Source organism: Lithobates pipiens, unplaced genomic scaffold, assembly GCF_037356315.1.
Source record: "Lithobates pipiens isolate NorthernLeopardFrog02 unplaced genomic scaffold, aLitPip1_a1.2 Scaffold_27, whole genome shotgun sequence".
NCBI classification, from domain to species: domain Eukaryota; kingdom Metazoa; phylum Chordata; class Amphibia; order Anura; family Ranidae; genus Lithobates; species Lithobates pipiens.
In genome coordinates this window covers 102,343,957-102,361,426 of record NW_027507788.1, presented here as the reverse complement: position 1 = coordinate 102,361,426, position 17,470 = coordinate 102,343,957, and positions in this window count along the sequence as shown.

Below are 17,470 nucleotides of genomic sequence, written 5' to 3'. Positions count from 1 at the left end.
CGTGAACCTTAGATACTTTTGGTGTGCGGGAAAAATTGGCACATGGAGATATGCATCCTTGATGTCTATTGATGCCATAAACTCTCCCCCTTGCAGGGAGGAGACCACAGTGCGAATTGACTGCATTCGGAAGGACCGGATGCGTAAAAACCGGTTCAGATCCTTCAGATCCAGGATAGGTCTGACACTTCCATTTGAAAAGACAAAGGGGGGTAATAGATATGGCGCTTATACCTATATGTGGGGACTAGTAGTGTGTTGGTGTATAAAAATGTATTGTATTGTATAGGTCAATTTTCACATGTGTGGCAATATATAATTCTTAAAGTGCTGACTAATTTTGGGCCAAAGTGTATATAATATATATTTTCCAGCGTGCTGGTTCAAAACCCAAAATTTTAAAATTAAATGAAAATTAAATAAAAATACAATAAACTCAAAGTGCACGCCAATGGCAACAGGTTACAATGTAGCAAACCATATAACTTATTAATCTAAATAGCAATATGCAGTTATTAAAGTGTTAATCTAAATGGCAATATGCAGTTATTAAAGTGCGCGTGCAAATAAATTCTTACAGACCTATAGGTGAAGACTAATTGTGATAGCTGGTGGATTAGTCGTGAAAAAAGAATATTAAAGTATATTACGTATACTGTGGTGCCAAACTATAATAAATAAACATATATGAAATATCACAGTGGTAGCATAAACTGGTCTGATAGTGATGCTTTACATAAATTAGTATAAAATTAATAAAAATTAAAAATTAAAATACCATCTACATGAAGCATAAATGTGCTAAAATGATAAAACACAGAAAAATTAAATAAAATTAAAAAATCCAAAAAAAAAAAAAAAAAAAAAAAAAAAAAAAAAAACGTGCAAAATTAGTGCAAGAAAATGTGCAAACAATGCAGGCAAATTTTAAACATTGGACGTGATGGAGCAAGTCTCTATTGGGTGGCGGAAAAAACCGCAGGTGCAGAAAAGGAGGGGGGTGATGTTTTCCAACTGTGTTCTTCACATTCGGTGGCTTAAAAGGGTGTTAAAATTATTATGCTCTCACCAGAAGGAGGACCCCATCCGGGGTGGATCAACATTCACAATATTAGCTATTGTGCGGCTCTCTGGCTTCCTTCCACTTTAAAGATTAGGGATCCCTCGTTCCTCCGTGAGTAGCAATAAGCCCCGTTTATATGGAGTAGAGAAGAGGCACAACCATAGTGTGATACCGTTTTTAAAGAATTTTATTGCAGAAAATAGTTAAAAAATTACTCACAAACAACTGGTTTAAAAGTGCGGTGTGTACAGCTTTTAAAATTCCCGCTGTTGCAATCTCCGTCTGAGCTCGAGGTGTACGCTGCCTGGCCACGCCCTACGCGTTTCGTCACATGGACGTCATCTGGAGCGAAGGGCGTGGCCAGGCAGCGTACACCTCGAGCTCAGACGGAGATTGCAACAGCGGGAATTTTAAAAGCTGTACACACCGCACTTTTAAACCAGTTGTTTGTGAGTAATTTTTTAACTATTTTCTGCAATAAAATTCTTTAAAAACGGTATCACACTATGGTTGTGCCTCTTCTCTACTCCATATAAACGGGGCTTATTGCTACTCACGGAGGAACGAGGGATCCCTAATCTTTAAAGTGGAAGGAAGCCAGAGAGCCGCACAATAGCTAATATTGTGAATGTTGATCCACCCCGGATGGGGTCCTCCTTCTGGTGAGAGCATAATAATTTTAACACCCTTTTAAGCCACCGAATGTGAAGAACACAGTTGGAAAACATCACCCCCCTCCTTTTCTGCACCTGCGGTTTTTTCCGCCACCCAATAGAGACTTGCTCCATCACGTCCAATGTTTAAAATTTGCCTGCATTGTTTGCACATTTTCTTGCACTAATTTTGCACGTTTTTTTTTTTTTTTTTTTTTTTTTTTTTTTTGGATTTTTTAATTTTATTTAATTTTTCTGTGTTTTATCATTTTAGCACATTTATGCTTCATGTAGATGGTATTTTAATTTTTAATTTTTATTAATTTTATACTAATTTATGTAAAGCATCACTATCAGACCAGTTTATGCTACCACTGTGATATTTCATATATGTTTATTTATTATAGTTTGGCACCACAGTATACGTAATATACTTTAATATTCTTTTTTCACGACTAATCCACCAGCTATCACAATTAGTCTTCACCTATAGGTCTGTAAGAATTTATTTGCACGCGCACTTTAATAACTGCATATTGCCATTTAGATTAACACTTTAATAACTGCATATTGCTATTTAGATTAATAAGTTATATGGTTTGCTACATTGTAACCTGTTGCCATTGGCGTGCACTTTGAGTTTATTGTATTTTTATTTAATTTTCATTTAATTTTAAAATTTTGGGTTTTGAACCAGCACGCTGGAAAATATATATTATATACACTTTGGCCCAAAATTAGTCAGCACTTTAAGAATTATATATTGCCACACATGTGAAAATTGACCTATACAATACAATACATTTTTATACACCAACACACTACTAGTCCCCACATATAGGTATAAGCGCCATATCTATTACCCCCCTTTGTCTTTGCATCGTTCCACCCGTGGGTGGAAATCAATAGAGGCTGCTCTTACCTTTTAACTTTTCTTTTCTTTTCCTTTCTACATTCACTCTTAAGGATCCATAGCGCAACCCACCCCCCAGTTATGACACTTCCATTTGGCTTTGGAACGGTGAAGAGATTTGAATAAAACCCTGAACCCTGTTCTTTTGGGTCCACTTCTACTATCATCCCCTGGGATAGTAAGTGATCTAAGACCAGAAATAGCGGTCTTTGCTTTACTGGGTCCCTGGGGATCCTTGACCTTAGAAAGCGAGAAGGTGGAATCTCCTGAAACTCTAGCTTGTAGCCCAGAGATACCGAAGAGACCACCCACTTGTCCCGGATCTCTTCCCGCCACGCTTCCGCAAACTGCAGGAGCCTTCCCCCCACTCGGCCGAGCGGGGGCACCCCTTTACAAGGAAGCTTTTGGGCTCTGCTTGGCAGGCTTTCGCCCCCAGGATTTCTTCTGCCCCTGGGCCCGGCCTTGAGCCTTTCCTGTAGAGGAGGGTTGAGAAGGCCGTCGCCACTGCTTAGAGCTTGATGCTCCGGGAGAGAGGGAACGCCTAAATGATGGACGTTTGCTCCTTTTGACTGGAAGGAGAGTAGATTTACCCCCTGAAATTCTTTGGACGAATTTGTCTTATTCTTCCCCAAACAAACGTTCCCCTCTAAACGGGAACCCAATGAAATGCTTCTTGCATTTATAGCTCAGCTGCCCAATTCTTTAGCCATAGGGCCCTTCGCATGTGTACCAACAGGAGAGACAAACGAGATGCTTGTTGGACAGAATCCAAAAATCGCATCAATCATGAAACACAGAATTTTAGGTATTTCTGCATCATTCTCCACTTCCTCACTGGGAAGGAGGCCAAGCATCTGCTTAACCTGTTCCTTGAGGAACTGACACAACCCCACAGCTGCGTCTGTAGGTTGCACTACAGCGGCAGTCATGGAAAAGGAGGTTTTTAAAAATGTTTCCAGCTTCTTATCAGTTGGATCTTTAAATACCTGAGCATTATCCAGAGGACAGGTCAGGTTTCTATTCACGCAAGAAACAACCGCATCGACAGATGGGACCCCCCATTTCTTGGTGAATTTTTCCTCCAGAGGATAAAGCAAAGAAAACCTTTTAGGAGGAGCAAACAGTTTATCGGGATGTCCCCAATCCTCATACAACAATTTGTCCATTAAAGGATGAATTGGAAAGGAAAAGGCAGTCTGTGGTATTTTCCTGACTCCCAGGGAAGAAACAGAGGACATAGCAACCTCAGCAGCAGGCATTCTGAATGTGGTACGCACCAATTCAGTATAATATTGCACCTGTTTTCTGAGCGCCTGGGAGGAGGGGACTCTCTCCTCTTCCTCTGATTCATCCGACTGCTCAAGATCCCTCTCCCAAGATAGGGATCTCTCCTCATTGTCAGAAGTGTCATCTGAAAGAGGAATCTCAGCAGAGGGAGGGGATCTACCCCTTTTCCTGCTATCTTTCAGGGAAGCTGAAATAAAATTCATGATTCTCCCTTCAAAACCCTCCAATGTAGCCCTAAGGGAGTCCTCAGTGACGTATACCGGGGCTGAAATATTAGGAGAGACTGCAAAACCTGACAGGGGCACTGACTCATCCTGTGAGGCTGGCTCCAGTCTTGCAGGGGGGGATGGTAACCTACAGGCATTTTTAGAACCCCTAGACCTAGGCGGTGACTTACCAGTGCCCTTGTTACTTCCCCCTGAGACCCTCTTACGAGGAGACATAGTCCTAAGCTACAAAGCAGAGGTACTAGTATAAAGTCCAATCACTGTTGTGCTTAAAGTCTCACAATAAATATATATGCTTAAACTGCACAACCTGATGCTGAGTAGGTATCTAAGGTTTGCCTGGATCCAATCCCTTGGGATGCTTACTGCCCACAGCTTCTGTGTCTCCACTTACAGCCCCCTGACGCTCTGGGCTTTTTAAAACTGCCGCCTGGCACCTGTGCAGTACAGCGCCGTGCACACCAATGTGCATGGCTCGCAACCACACTCCCCCCTCCTCCTTTAGCACGGGAGAGTGCTCAGCGCACATGCACGAGGACCGCCGGTACCCAGGGGGGAAGGGAATCGCCATCGGAGCTGCGTGGGACCCCCAGACTTCATGGGACCTCTGTATTACCTTCATTGTGGCAGGGATTGCAGTGGAGACGTGAGTCTTCTGGGAGAACCAGGCTTCACTAAGCGTGTGTATCTGAAAAGGTATGCAAGTATGCATCAGGCTGCTCTTACTCCCTCTAGTGGTGGAAAACAGGTAAGACATACTACTACTCAATGAAGAAATCCATAATATAATATAATTTATATAGGATTAACTTCCCTTACCTGTCCTCGCCGCAGGAATTGCTGAAAACAGACAGATTCTAGCCTTCAACCATCACGACGGGCAGAGTTGTGCCAACCTTCAGGTTTTTTTGGGGGTTCTTTCTCAGAAGAACCTCCTACCTGGACCTTGTAAAAGACTCTGCCATAAACTTTCGTGCCACTATGTAAATAGTACACCAAGTCTGGTTTTCCCAGAGCCCAGTCTTCCAATAGGAGAGGACCTACAGGCAAACCTTGTTTCTTCGGATGACGAGGCCCGGGTAACATATCATCTTGGGAGTCAAAATATCAGCCCGAGATATGGATCCGGTTTGTTGTAGCCCTTAGGCCCCCGCAGGGACCTGCACAGAGCTTTCTTCATAGCATATGTTTTACATGACCAACCACCATAGATACTTTCAAAAAAAACTGAGGTGCCTCCCATATGGGAGGGGTTATATAGGGGAGGAATTCTCCTTAATTGGGGGTTAACCAGTGTCCAATAGCCAGAGGTGCCTATATAATAATAATTTTCCTGTCTGGGAATCTTCTTTTCTTTCCGGGAATATTCTTTTCTTGCACATGCGCATTTCTTTTTCAATTACATTTCTCGCACGATTCTCCCATCATTGATTAGAAAATCGTTTGTTTTTTCAAAAAATTTCCAACATGTCCGATAATTAAAATTCGATGGCTGCACGAAAATCAGCCATTACTGCAGCCCACTAATGGTGCGAAATTCGTACGAAAATTCTTAGATAAGATTTTCGAAAGAAAGTTCTTTCGAAATTCAACCCGTGTATGGCCAGCTTAAGTTTGGTGAGCTCATTAAGCCTTCAACTTCATAGACAGGTGCATCCAATCATGAGAAAAGGTATTTAAGGTGCCCAATTGCAAGTTTTTGTTCTCTTTGACTCTCCTCTGAAGAGTGGTAACATTGGGGCCTCAAAACAATTCTCAAATGACTGAAAACAAAGATTGTTCTACAATATGGTTTAGGGAAAGGCTACAAAAAGTTATCGCAGAGATATAAGATGTCAGTGTCCACTGTGAGGAACATAGTGAGGAAATGGAAGACCCCAGGCACAGTTCTTGTTAAGGTTAGAAGTGGCAGGTTACATAAAATATTGGAGAGGCAAAGGATGGTGAGAATGATCAAAAACATGATTCATTTTTATGAAGGTGAGCCAATCAACCGAGTCTGTGGACAGGAGCACTCTGTGATCGGTTACAACGCCTCCAGCATCACTGAATGTGCTTCAGTTAGAACGCTGGATGCAGGACAGGCCAGTGATCCATCTTCAAGACCCAGTAACCCAGTGGATTTCCGGTTGGAAAGGTCTCCAAGTCTGATCATGCCCCAAGGTATTCCTGCACCATGTAAATCAGACACTGGCGATGGTTGCTGGAACCGATCAGACCTTGGGGCTGCGGACTAAAAAATTGTCTGAACGCATCGGTCAGATGGCCACCTTCTCCACCGCTCCTTTTGTGACTGACCAAAGCCTCAACAACACGTTGTCCAGGAGGACCAGGAAATTGTAACCTCCCAGGCTCTGGAAACGTATTACACAAACCTTTCTGCAAGGCCTCCCGAAGATGTTTCATCCTCTGCTCCCTCTGCGAAGGCTGGATAAGTTCTGCAACCTTACCCTTGTAATGTGGCTCAAGAAGGGTTGCCAGCCAGTACTGATCCCTCTCCTTGATATCACGAATCCGAGGGTCCTTTCGCAGGCTTTGCAGGATCAGGGAGGCCATGCGGCGTAGGTTTGCTGAGGCATTCGGTCCGGAGTCCTCTGGGTCACTAAGGACGACATGATCCGCAGCCACCTCCTCCCAGCCACGTACAAGTCCATGCTGATGCTGAATACTAGGCTCCATCTCCATGCTGACACAATCCTCCTCCTCCTCCTTCCCTTCCTGTGTGATAGGCGGGCCTGCAGGAATACTGTCTAGATAAAGGGGGCCTTGAGAGGTAAGGAAGTCCTACTCTTCCTCCCTCTGTTCTGCCTCAAGTGCCCTGTCCATTATTCCATGCAGCATGTGCTCCAACAGGAAGACAAGGGGGACAGTATCACTGATGCATGCACTGTCACTGCTCACCATCCTCGTGGCCTCCTCAAATGGTGACAGGATAGTGCATGCATCCTTGATCATTAGCCACTGGCATGGTGAAAAAAGCCAAGCTCCCCTGACCCTGTCCTGGTGCCATACTTGCACAGGTACTCATTGATGTCCCTCTGCTGCGTGTGCAGCCTCTGCAGCATTGTCAAAGTTGAGTTCCACCTGGTGGGCATATACAGATGAGGCGGTTCTTGGGCAGGTTGAATTCCTTTTGAAGGTCAGCCAGCTGAGCACTGCCATTATATGACTGGCGGAAATGCCCACAGACTTTCCTGGCCTGCCTCAGGAAATCCTGTAAGCCCGGGTACCTGTACAAGAACCGTTGCACCAAATTAAGGATGTGAGCCAAACAGGGAACATGGGTCAAGTGTCCCTGTCGGAGGGCGGAGGGGAGGTTGGTGCCATTGTAACAAACCTCCATTCCTGGCTGAACCTGAACCTGCGCCTGCAAAGCCGCCAGAATGCCTACGGAGCAGCGCTGGTTCTGAGGACAAATCTGCACAGGAAGAGGCCATAGAGGAAGAAGAAAAGGAGGGGGTGGAGGAGAGAGGTGTGGCAGAATCACCACTACCAGCATTTTGGAGGCGTGGTGGCAGAACAAGCTCCTACATTACTGCACCCTGTCCTGCATCCTTCCCAGCTGCCAGCAGAGTTACCCAGTGCGCCGTGAAAGAAAGGTAACATTCCTGGACCATGAGTCAGCAGTAATATGCACCTTATGTAAACCATTCAATTGTAGCTCTGGCCGAATGTTTCAGGTTGTTATCCTGCTGAAAGGTGAACCTCCGCCCCACTCTAAAGTCTTTTGCAGACTAGCTGTTTTCTTCTAAGATTGTCCTGTATTTGGCTCCAACCATTTTCACATCAACTCTGACCAGCTTTCTTGTCCCTGCTGAAAAAAGCATCCCCAAAACATGATGCTGCCACCACCATATTTCACTGTGGGTGTATTCAGGGTGATGCATAGTGTTCATTATCTGCCACACATAGCGCTTTTCTTTTAGGCCAAAAAGTAAAATTTTGGTCATATCTGAACAGAGCACTTTCTTCCACATGTTTGCTGTGTCCGCCACATGGCTTCTCGTAAACTGCAAACCGGACTTCCTATGGCTTTCTTTCATTAATGTTTTTTTATTACCATGCTTCCATAAAGGCCAGATTTATGGAGTGCAGGACTAATAGTTGTCCTGTGGACAGATTCTCCCACCTGAGCTGTGTATCTCTGCAGCTCATCCAGAGTTACTATGGGCCTCTTGGCTGCTTCTTTGATTAATGCTCTCCTTGCCCTGCCTGCCAGTTTAGGTGGACTGCCATGTCTTGGTAGGATTGCAACTCTGCCATACTCTTTCCATTATCAGATGATGGATTGAACAGTGCTCTGTGAGATGTTCAAAGACTGGAATATTTTTTATAACCTAACCCTGCTTTAAACTTCTCCACAACTTTATCTCTGACCTGTCTGGTGTATTCTTTGGCCTTCATGATGCTGTTTGTTCACTAAGGTTCTCCAACAAACCCTTGAGGGCTTCACAGAACAGTTGCATTTATACAGAGATTAAATTACACACAGGTAGACTATTTACTAATTACGTGACTTCTGAAGCGAATTGGTTCCACTAGATTTTAGTTAGGGGTATCAGAGTAAAGGGGGCTGAATACAAATGCACGCCACACTTTTCAGATATTTATTTGTAAATAATTTTGAAAACCATTTTGCATTTTCCTTCCACTTCACAATTATGTGCCACTTTGTGTTGGTCTATCACAAAAAACTCCAATAAAATACATTTACCGTATATACTCGAGTATAGGCCGACCCGAATATAAGCCGAGGCCCCCAATTTACCCCCAAAAAAACTGGCAAACTTATTGACTCGTGTATAAGCCGAGGGTGAGACATGCCTGTCCATCCCTGTGTGTGTGTCCGTCCATCCCTGTGTGTCCGTCCATCCCTGTGTGTCCGTCCATCCCTGTGTGTCCGTCCATCCCTGTGTGTCCGTCCATCCATCCCTGTGTGTGTGTGTGTCCATCCATCCATCCATCCCTGTGTGTGTGTGTCTCCATCCATCCATCCATCCATCCCTGTGTGTGTGTGTCTCCATCCATCCATCCATCCATCCCTGTGTGTGTGTGTCTCCATCCATCCATCCATCCATCCCTGTGTGTGTGTGTCTCCATCCATCCATCCATCCATCCCTGTGTGTGTGTGTCTCCATCCATCCATCCATCCATCCCTGTGTGTGTCTCCATCCATGTGTGTGTGTGTGTGTGTGTGTGTGTGTGTGTGTGTGTGTGTGTGTGTGTGTGTGTGTGTGTGTGTGTCCAGCCTACCTTTGTCCCGAGCCTCCGTCCCGTGCCTTGCCTCCTTGCCTCCGTCCCGTGCCGTGCCTTGCCTCCTTGCATCCGTCCCGTGTCGTGCCTTGCCTTGCCCCCGTCCCGTCCCGTCCCGTGCCGTGCCGTCCCGTGCCCTCTTCGTCGGCGGCCATTGTAAAGTTCAAAAGCTGCGCCGCCGCCTTCGCCTGTGATAGGCGGAACACTGAATTTCCCAGCAGCCTGTGTTCCGCCTATCACAGACGTCGTATCATCCTCGTCCGTAGTACGAGGATGATACGATGTCCGTGATAGGCGGAACACAGGCTGCTGGGAAATTCAGTGTTCCGCCTATCACAGGCGAAGGCGGAGCCGGAGGCGCGGCTTTTGAATAGAATGGCCGCTGTCTGTCTGCTCGACACGCTGATCGAGCGGGCAGACAGCGATGACTCGAGTATAAGCCGAGGGGGGCACTTTCAGCCTCAAAAAAGAGGCTGAAAATCTCGGCTTATACTCGAGTATATACGGTACATGTTTGGTTCTAACATGACAAAACGTGGAAAATTTCAAGGGGTGTGAATGCTTTTTCAAGGCACTGTAGGTAGCTGGACACTGCCCTAGGGATCATGTACCAATAAAAAAAAATAGGATAAAATAGCATTCAGTGGGGAGCAGCGCACCTAAAAGAGCAACATTAAAAACAGTCAATGGCATCACCCAGAATCCCCCACCCCCTTTTTTAGATTCAGCTGCAGGGCCAGGAAAGGTCATTCATGATGGAAGTCCATCAGGTGTGGATTGTCTCCGGCAGTTGGTGTCTTTTTTGTGGTGATGCAATGTTCTTTGCAAGCTACCATTAAAACCTAGAATTATGCTCCGAATACTGTGGCTTCTTTAGAATCCAAGCAATGTTCCTGATTTCTGGTGAATGATTTAAAAAACAATTTAAAGCACCAACAGCCAAGCATTTATTGTTTCCAGATCATCCCTGGTCCCCTAGATGCCTATGTAATGACAGGTTTTTCTTAGCTTTTTTTTATTTTATCACTTAGGCCGCGTACACACGCAGGGACTGTTCGCTGAAACTGTCCGCTGAAACCAAGTTTCAGCGGACAGTCCGCTCGTGTGTGGGCTTTCAGCGGACAGTTTCAGCGAACAGTCCGCTGAACAAGGTTTTTCGGAAATTCCAAAAAACTGTCCGCTGAAACCTTGTTTCAGCGGACAGTCCCCGCGTGTGTAGGCTTGTTTGTCAAACAAAGTTGCGCGCATGCTCAGAAAGGATTTTCACGCCGAAAGTTATAATGCAGTGTATAGGACGTCGTATTTTTCGTCCCGTCGTACGTGCCGTTCACGTCATCGCGCACGGTTTCAGCAAACTGTTCGTCCGTCGTGTGTGGCCATGTCCGTCCATGCTAATTTTGAGCGGACTGTTTGCCGAAACTGTTTGACGGACAAAGTTGGGCGAACAGTCCCCGCGTGTGTACGCGGCCTGAGTCTTCATTTCCCAGATTTGTAGGTAGAAAACTATATTTGGTAAATTTACTAGTAACCATGTGAAATAACCATGTGTATGGTTTTACTTGTGATTTTGTGAAGAAAGCAAAGTGTATTTACTCACTGGAGCTGGGAAACAGCGTTATTACAGTACAATTTATTTTGACTTTTGTTAAAAGCTAGCAGTAGTGTGGCAGCAATGTATAATTTTTTGGTAAGCATTGGTGCCATCTAGTGTTTTCTAATAATATTGCTTTATCAATGAAAACAGCTTTACTCCAGCCAGTTATGTTTACCCTAAAAACTGATTCTCACAGGTTCAATAGGTCTGACATATTTAATGAGCTTCTGCACATTAATTCATAATAGCAGTTGGAAGATTTAGCCCAAAAAAAATATATAGATTTTTTTCAAATCAATAAATGCATTAATGTGATAGTTGAGGTATGCTGATCCATGCAAGGTGAACATTCTCTTTTATTATTCACTTGATCTCTGGAAAATGTACCCCCCTTCATGACCAGGCAATTTTTTGTGATACGGCACTGCGTTACTTTAACTGACTATTGCACGGTCATGCAACTCTATAGGGAAAAAAGAAAATACATTTCTTTTATGTACAAATAAAGCTCTCTTTTGGAAGTGCATTTGTGAGGCCAGGCTTTTGTCCACTGATGTTGGACAAAAAGGCCTGGCTTGCAGTCTCCCCTCTATTTGATCCCAAAGCTATTCTATTGGGTTGAGGTCAGGTTGTGCAGGCCAGTCAAGTTCCTCCACCCCAAACTCGCTCATCCATGTCTATATGGACCTTGCTTTGTGCACTGGTCCAAATCATTTGGTGGAGGGGGGGATATGGTTGGGCTTGGCCCCTTAGTTCCAGAAGGGAACTATTAAGTGTCAGTATACCAAGACATTTTTGACAAATTGATGCTCCTGACTTTGCTGGAACAGTTTGGGGATGGCCCCTTCCCCGTCCAACATGACTGTGCACCAGTGCACAAACAAGGTTAATAAAGACATGGATGAGCAAGTTTGGGGTGGAGGAACTTGATTGGCCTGACTCGATATGCCAAGTGATAGTCTTGTGAACTGAAAAAAGATGATTGGTGACAAAAAGACCTCACTAACCTAGTATGTGCATTTTGACACAAAGGGGCAGCTCCCAATCCTTGAGACCCTAAGTTTGGATGATGGTCTGCCTGAGTCTCCTAGCGATGTTAGAATGATAACCCACAGTACCCTAATAAGATCCATTTGGAGCTGCAAAAGGAATCATTCTTCCTGGAGGGAATTTTCCTTTTGGTGAACTGGAGCCAAACAAAGAGATGGAAGAAAATTGTCAAGATTGAGGTGAAAGTTGAATGGTGGTTCCTCTTGACTCAGATGAGTTTGTACAGCATGTCAAAGTTGTAAGTAATTCAATAAATCATTCTTGGGTAGGAGAAAGGGGTCTTGGAGTTGTTTAAAGAAACAGAGGGTTTCTTCCTTGAATAGATGGGAAAGAAGGATACCAGCTGCTTTCCAGTTTGAAAACCTTTAAGTATACATAGCTCAGACATTAAGTTATTATCCATAGGGTGAGTATGGGGTATAGCTACAAATTCCTTAAATTTGTTTTGTACGCTCCCATATTTGTAGGAGTACAGAGGGAAAGTTGGAAAAATATTTTAATATACATCATGGTATCCAATGGGCTAAGTGGGCTGGGGCCTTTAAATAGGTGCGTCAAGGTATTATAAGATTGTGGATATATACCAATACGCAATATGTTGCAGCTGGAAGATGATAAAGTATAATCAGAGGTTTGGAAACTGCTAGGGCTCCCAAAAGGTGCTGTAGAATTACATTTTTTAATCCTAGGAGGTTTTTGTTTCCAGAGATACTGTTAATTTAATTTAAAGATTAAAGATTCTAAATGGGATATTTAGATTGAGACTTGTAAAGGACCTAACTGAGGCATCCAGATTATTTGAAAAATCTCTTTAACAGTTGTGGTTTGCCAAGATATATTCATAAGAAGAATGTGGTGTTTCCAACTATTGTAATGAAGTCTATCAAGAAAAAACTGTGAAATGTGTGGTGAAGAACAACCAAGGCCAGCAAAAGAACACAATGCAGGAGTTATCAGTTCCACCAATTAAAGGTTAGAGTGGACCACCGAGAAGAAAATTTTCCCATTTAGGGCGTAATAGACATAATAATTTCTAAGAAAAAAACTTCATTTAGAAAGGGCAGAGAATTAATATCTAGTAATAATATACTAAAGGTCACAGGAGGTAATGACGAAGCAGCAGACGCACCCAATAACTTTTCCTCTAGCATGTGATGTCACAATGGATTAAGCAATACATTCTTTGATTTTCTTATAGTCAGACATTACAGTCACTTACTTACTAGGAGCTAACATCTTATTGGCCCATTTTTATTGAACACAGCCATTCCTAAGTGAGCTCATAAACATATATAATCTTAGCTGTTGTGTCCAGAATAATGGATTTATCATTTAAAGTGTAATGGCACCTGTAATAAACTCACCCAGGACAGAGGCTTTTGGAGGGGACTGAATGCTAACCTCTTGTCTATGACTAGGGATCCTGGTTTGTTAAGGGGAACCTTTGTTTCAGCTCCCCATGCACCTCCTATGTCTAAGTAACCCTGTGTCTATTAGGGGAACAGGATGACTAAGAAAACGTGGACAGCTATTAAGTGGGCATTGAGAATGTGGCTTGGTACTTAAAATGGAACAGTAATATTTATCCACAATATCTCCTAGGAAATATACAAAGACTATTCCTGGTTTATTGGATTCTGAACTATACGTATTAATTGAAAGAGCTTATCACATTGACCTCTGTACAATGTGGGAGATGGATAGACTGCTACTGGGGCTCCTGCTATTGTGTGAAGGTGTTCTGTGTGTATATGTATGATAATGTGGATTGTGTCTTCTGAGCTAGAAGGCGACAAGTCTGACCTGAAAGGTCAGGCCTCTGAGTCACCTAGGCTGGTTAAATGATTAGTCAATTAGCTCATCTGGTTACAGTTGTATTGTTTGGGTAATATGATCGGGGGGGGGGGGGGGTGTCTTTCGCAAGTGTATAAAAGCCTGTATACTTGTTGTATAAGAATACAGGGGATTCATTTGAATAGTGTGTGCCTGTCCATTCATAATTGCCTATAGGAGCTCATATGCGCACCCACACATGCACACTCCTTCCTGAATAAGAGCTGCATTATTCAGGGGGTAAGAATGAGCAAAGTTAAACAATAACAGTTACATTGACATGCCTGTAGGAGAAAAGTTAAGTTACAGACTCTCCCATGTGGCCAACCTGCAAAGTACATAAAGCAAACCTAGAATAAAGTAGAAATGAACTCCAAACACAAAATGGCCAATTCACTATAGATGTTATTGTGAAAAGTTAGCCTCATAACATTAATCAGAGCAATCGTATTATAGCATAAGCCTTCTAGGAACTCATGACAGTGAGTTGTACAGATGGGATGGAAATACTGCCTCAGTGATGGATTGATAACTACAGTGGATATAAAAAGTCTACACACCACATAAAATGTCAGGTTTCTGTGATGTAAAAAAAATTAAACAAAGATAAATCATTTCAGAACTTTTGCCACCTTTAATGTGACCTATAAATTGTACAACTCAGTTGAACAACAAAGTGAAATCTTTTAGCTGGAGGGAAATAAAACTAAAAAAACTAAAATAACATGGTTGCATAAGTGTACACACCCTTAAACTAATACTTTGTTGAAGCACCTTTTGATTTTATTACAGCAATAAGTCTTTTGGGGTATTTTTCCCACTATTCTTTGCAAAAACACTCCAAATCTGTCAGATTGCGAGGGCATCTCCTATGCACAGCCCTTTTCAGATCTCCCCACAGATTTTCAAATATGATACCAGTCTGGGCTCTGGCTGGGCCATTACAAAACTTTAATCTTCTTCTGGTGAAGCCATTCCCTTGTTGATTTGGATGTGTGTTTTGGGCAGTTGTCATGCTGAATGATGAAGTTCCTCTTCATGTTCAGCGTTCTAGCAGAAGCCTGAAGGTTTTGTGCCAATATTGACTGAAATTTGGAACTATTCATAATTCCCTCTACTTAGACTAAGTTCCAGCAGAAGAAAAAAAGCCTCAAAGCATCATGCTGCCACCACTATGCTTCACTGTGGGTATGGTGTTATTTTGGTGATGTGCAGTGTTGTTTTTGCACCAAACATATCTTTTGTAATTATGGCCAAAAAGTTCAAGCTTGGTTTCATTAGACCATAAAACATTTTCTCACATGCTTTTTAGGAGACTTCAGTTGTGTTTTTTCAAAATGTAGCAGTTTTCTTCATAAGAAAAGGCTTCCATCTTGTCACTTTACCCCATATCTCAGCCATAGGAAGAATATGGGAGATTGTTGTCACATGTACCACACAGCCTGCACTTGCCAGATATTCCTGCAGCTCCTTTAATGTTGCTGTAGGCCACTTGGCAGCCTCCCTGGCCAATTTTCTTCTCTTCTTTTCATCAATTTTGGAGTGACGTCTAGTTCTTTGTAATGTCACTGTTGTGCCATATTTTCTCTACTTGATGAAGACTGTCTTCACTGTGTTTCATGGTATATCTAATGCCTTGAAAATTCTTTTGTACCATTCTGCTGACTGATACCTTTTCACATTGAGATCCCTCTGATGCTTTGGAGGTTCTCTGCGGACCATGACTTTTGCTGTATGATGTGACTAAGGAAATGTCAGGAAAGACTTACTAGAACCACTGAATTTTATTTGGGGTGTACTGACTCCTATGTAACATGAGTTTTAATGTGATTGCTTGATTCTGAACACATCTACATCCCCAGATGCACACTTATGCAACCACATTATTATAGCTGTAGATGACAGGAGAAACTACTAGAAGTTCAGAGCTGTCAGAGAGAACACCAGACTAAACATCAGAGAAAACCTGTTCTCTGGCTGACTGGAGAAGCTCAAAGGGTTTAACATATCTGGTATGAATCTAGCATTACTCATTTCTACTTGCTGATCTTTGATACTTCCAGGATTTAACATGTCTGGTGTAAATTTACTAGTAGCTTTTAATAGTAGAAAATCTTCCAGATTAACAGAAAACAGCAGAGTTGAAGACGACATGTCCACTCTCCTAACAACACTAGCAAAAAAACTGAGGCATGATGGCTGTGGGTGGGGTCATCCTGTGCTAACAGTTTGTTGTCCATTTCTCCTGTAGTCAGCAGTATATGCCACAAGTCTAAGAATTCTTGTGTCCCTCAACGGACGAGAAAGATAAATCTGTTAAACTCTTGCAACAAGCATTTTTTTGTACTACTTTTTTATTTATTTATTTAAAACGCAGTGGTACACAAAAATAAAACACCTAAGTGTACAAAATAAGTATACGTGAAAAACACACACATATAAGTGCACTTAATGGTGTGTCTCATGTGCATTTCCAAAAGTGTGGGACCTTACACTGACCCCCTGGGGCACCAGGCTCCTGACAGGGGCAAAGCTTAACTTGGTCCACCTAGCCAAAGTGCCTGGCGGACCCCTCTCCTCATGACCAGCCAAAGCCAACCAATGAGTACCATGTGAGGGGCTGTCCCAAAGAGAGACCCCCAGGGGGGAAGAACTTGCACTTCCAAGTGAATTTTCAGTGCAATTTCAAATGCACTTTTCACTTGTAGTTTGCACTTGTAGTGCAAAGTTGAGTTGTCTTTGATAAATAACCCCCATAGTAATACATTTGACTTAAAATGTTCTGGTCAGACTACATAAGTCAAGCCCGGAATCCCTGACAGACAACACAGTCCCCATCTACCTCCAATGCAGTAGCATCAACATCAGGACATCTTGTTTAACCACCGAAAGACGGCTACAGCGCGGACTCCAATTGCCCGGAGGGCGTCCCTGGATGTCATCTGCCAGTGTTGCATGCCATCAGTGCCACATATCAGTGCCATTTGTCATCACTAAGAATGTCACAAAGATTATTTTCAGCCGAGGAGGCATACAATATGCGGCCGACGAGAGCAACGGGGAGCTCTCCGCTTCGGATTCCTCATATTCAGATTCTGAATTTGAAGTGGACTACGAGGCGGTCCTAAGCAGTGGAGCACTGACAGCCTCAGAGTAGGATGAGAGTCCACCCGCCAGATGAAGGCGTACTGGTGAGGAGGCAGTGCCATCCACCAGCACAACAATGCCATCCACCAGCACCGCAGTACCTCGGCAAAGGCCACGTACCAGTGGGGTGTCACCTCAGTCCCAAAGGGTTAGGTCCCACCCCAGCCTTCCCTATTCCCTTCAGAACCCCTTATGGCTTCCTCCTAATTCAGGAGAAGCTATCATTCCCCCTTTCCCTGCCCAGCCAGGAGTCCAGGTGGACACAATTTTTCACCAATAGATTTTTTCAACCTTATTTTTACGGAGTACATTCTTGCATCAATTGTGGCCCAGTGCAACCTATATGCCCAACAATTTATAGCAAGCAACCCAGTGTCCTATTATGCCCATCCCTACGAGTGAATAGCCCTAACAGTGGAGGCGTTGCGGGCCTCACATTCTGTATGGGAC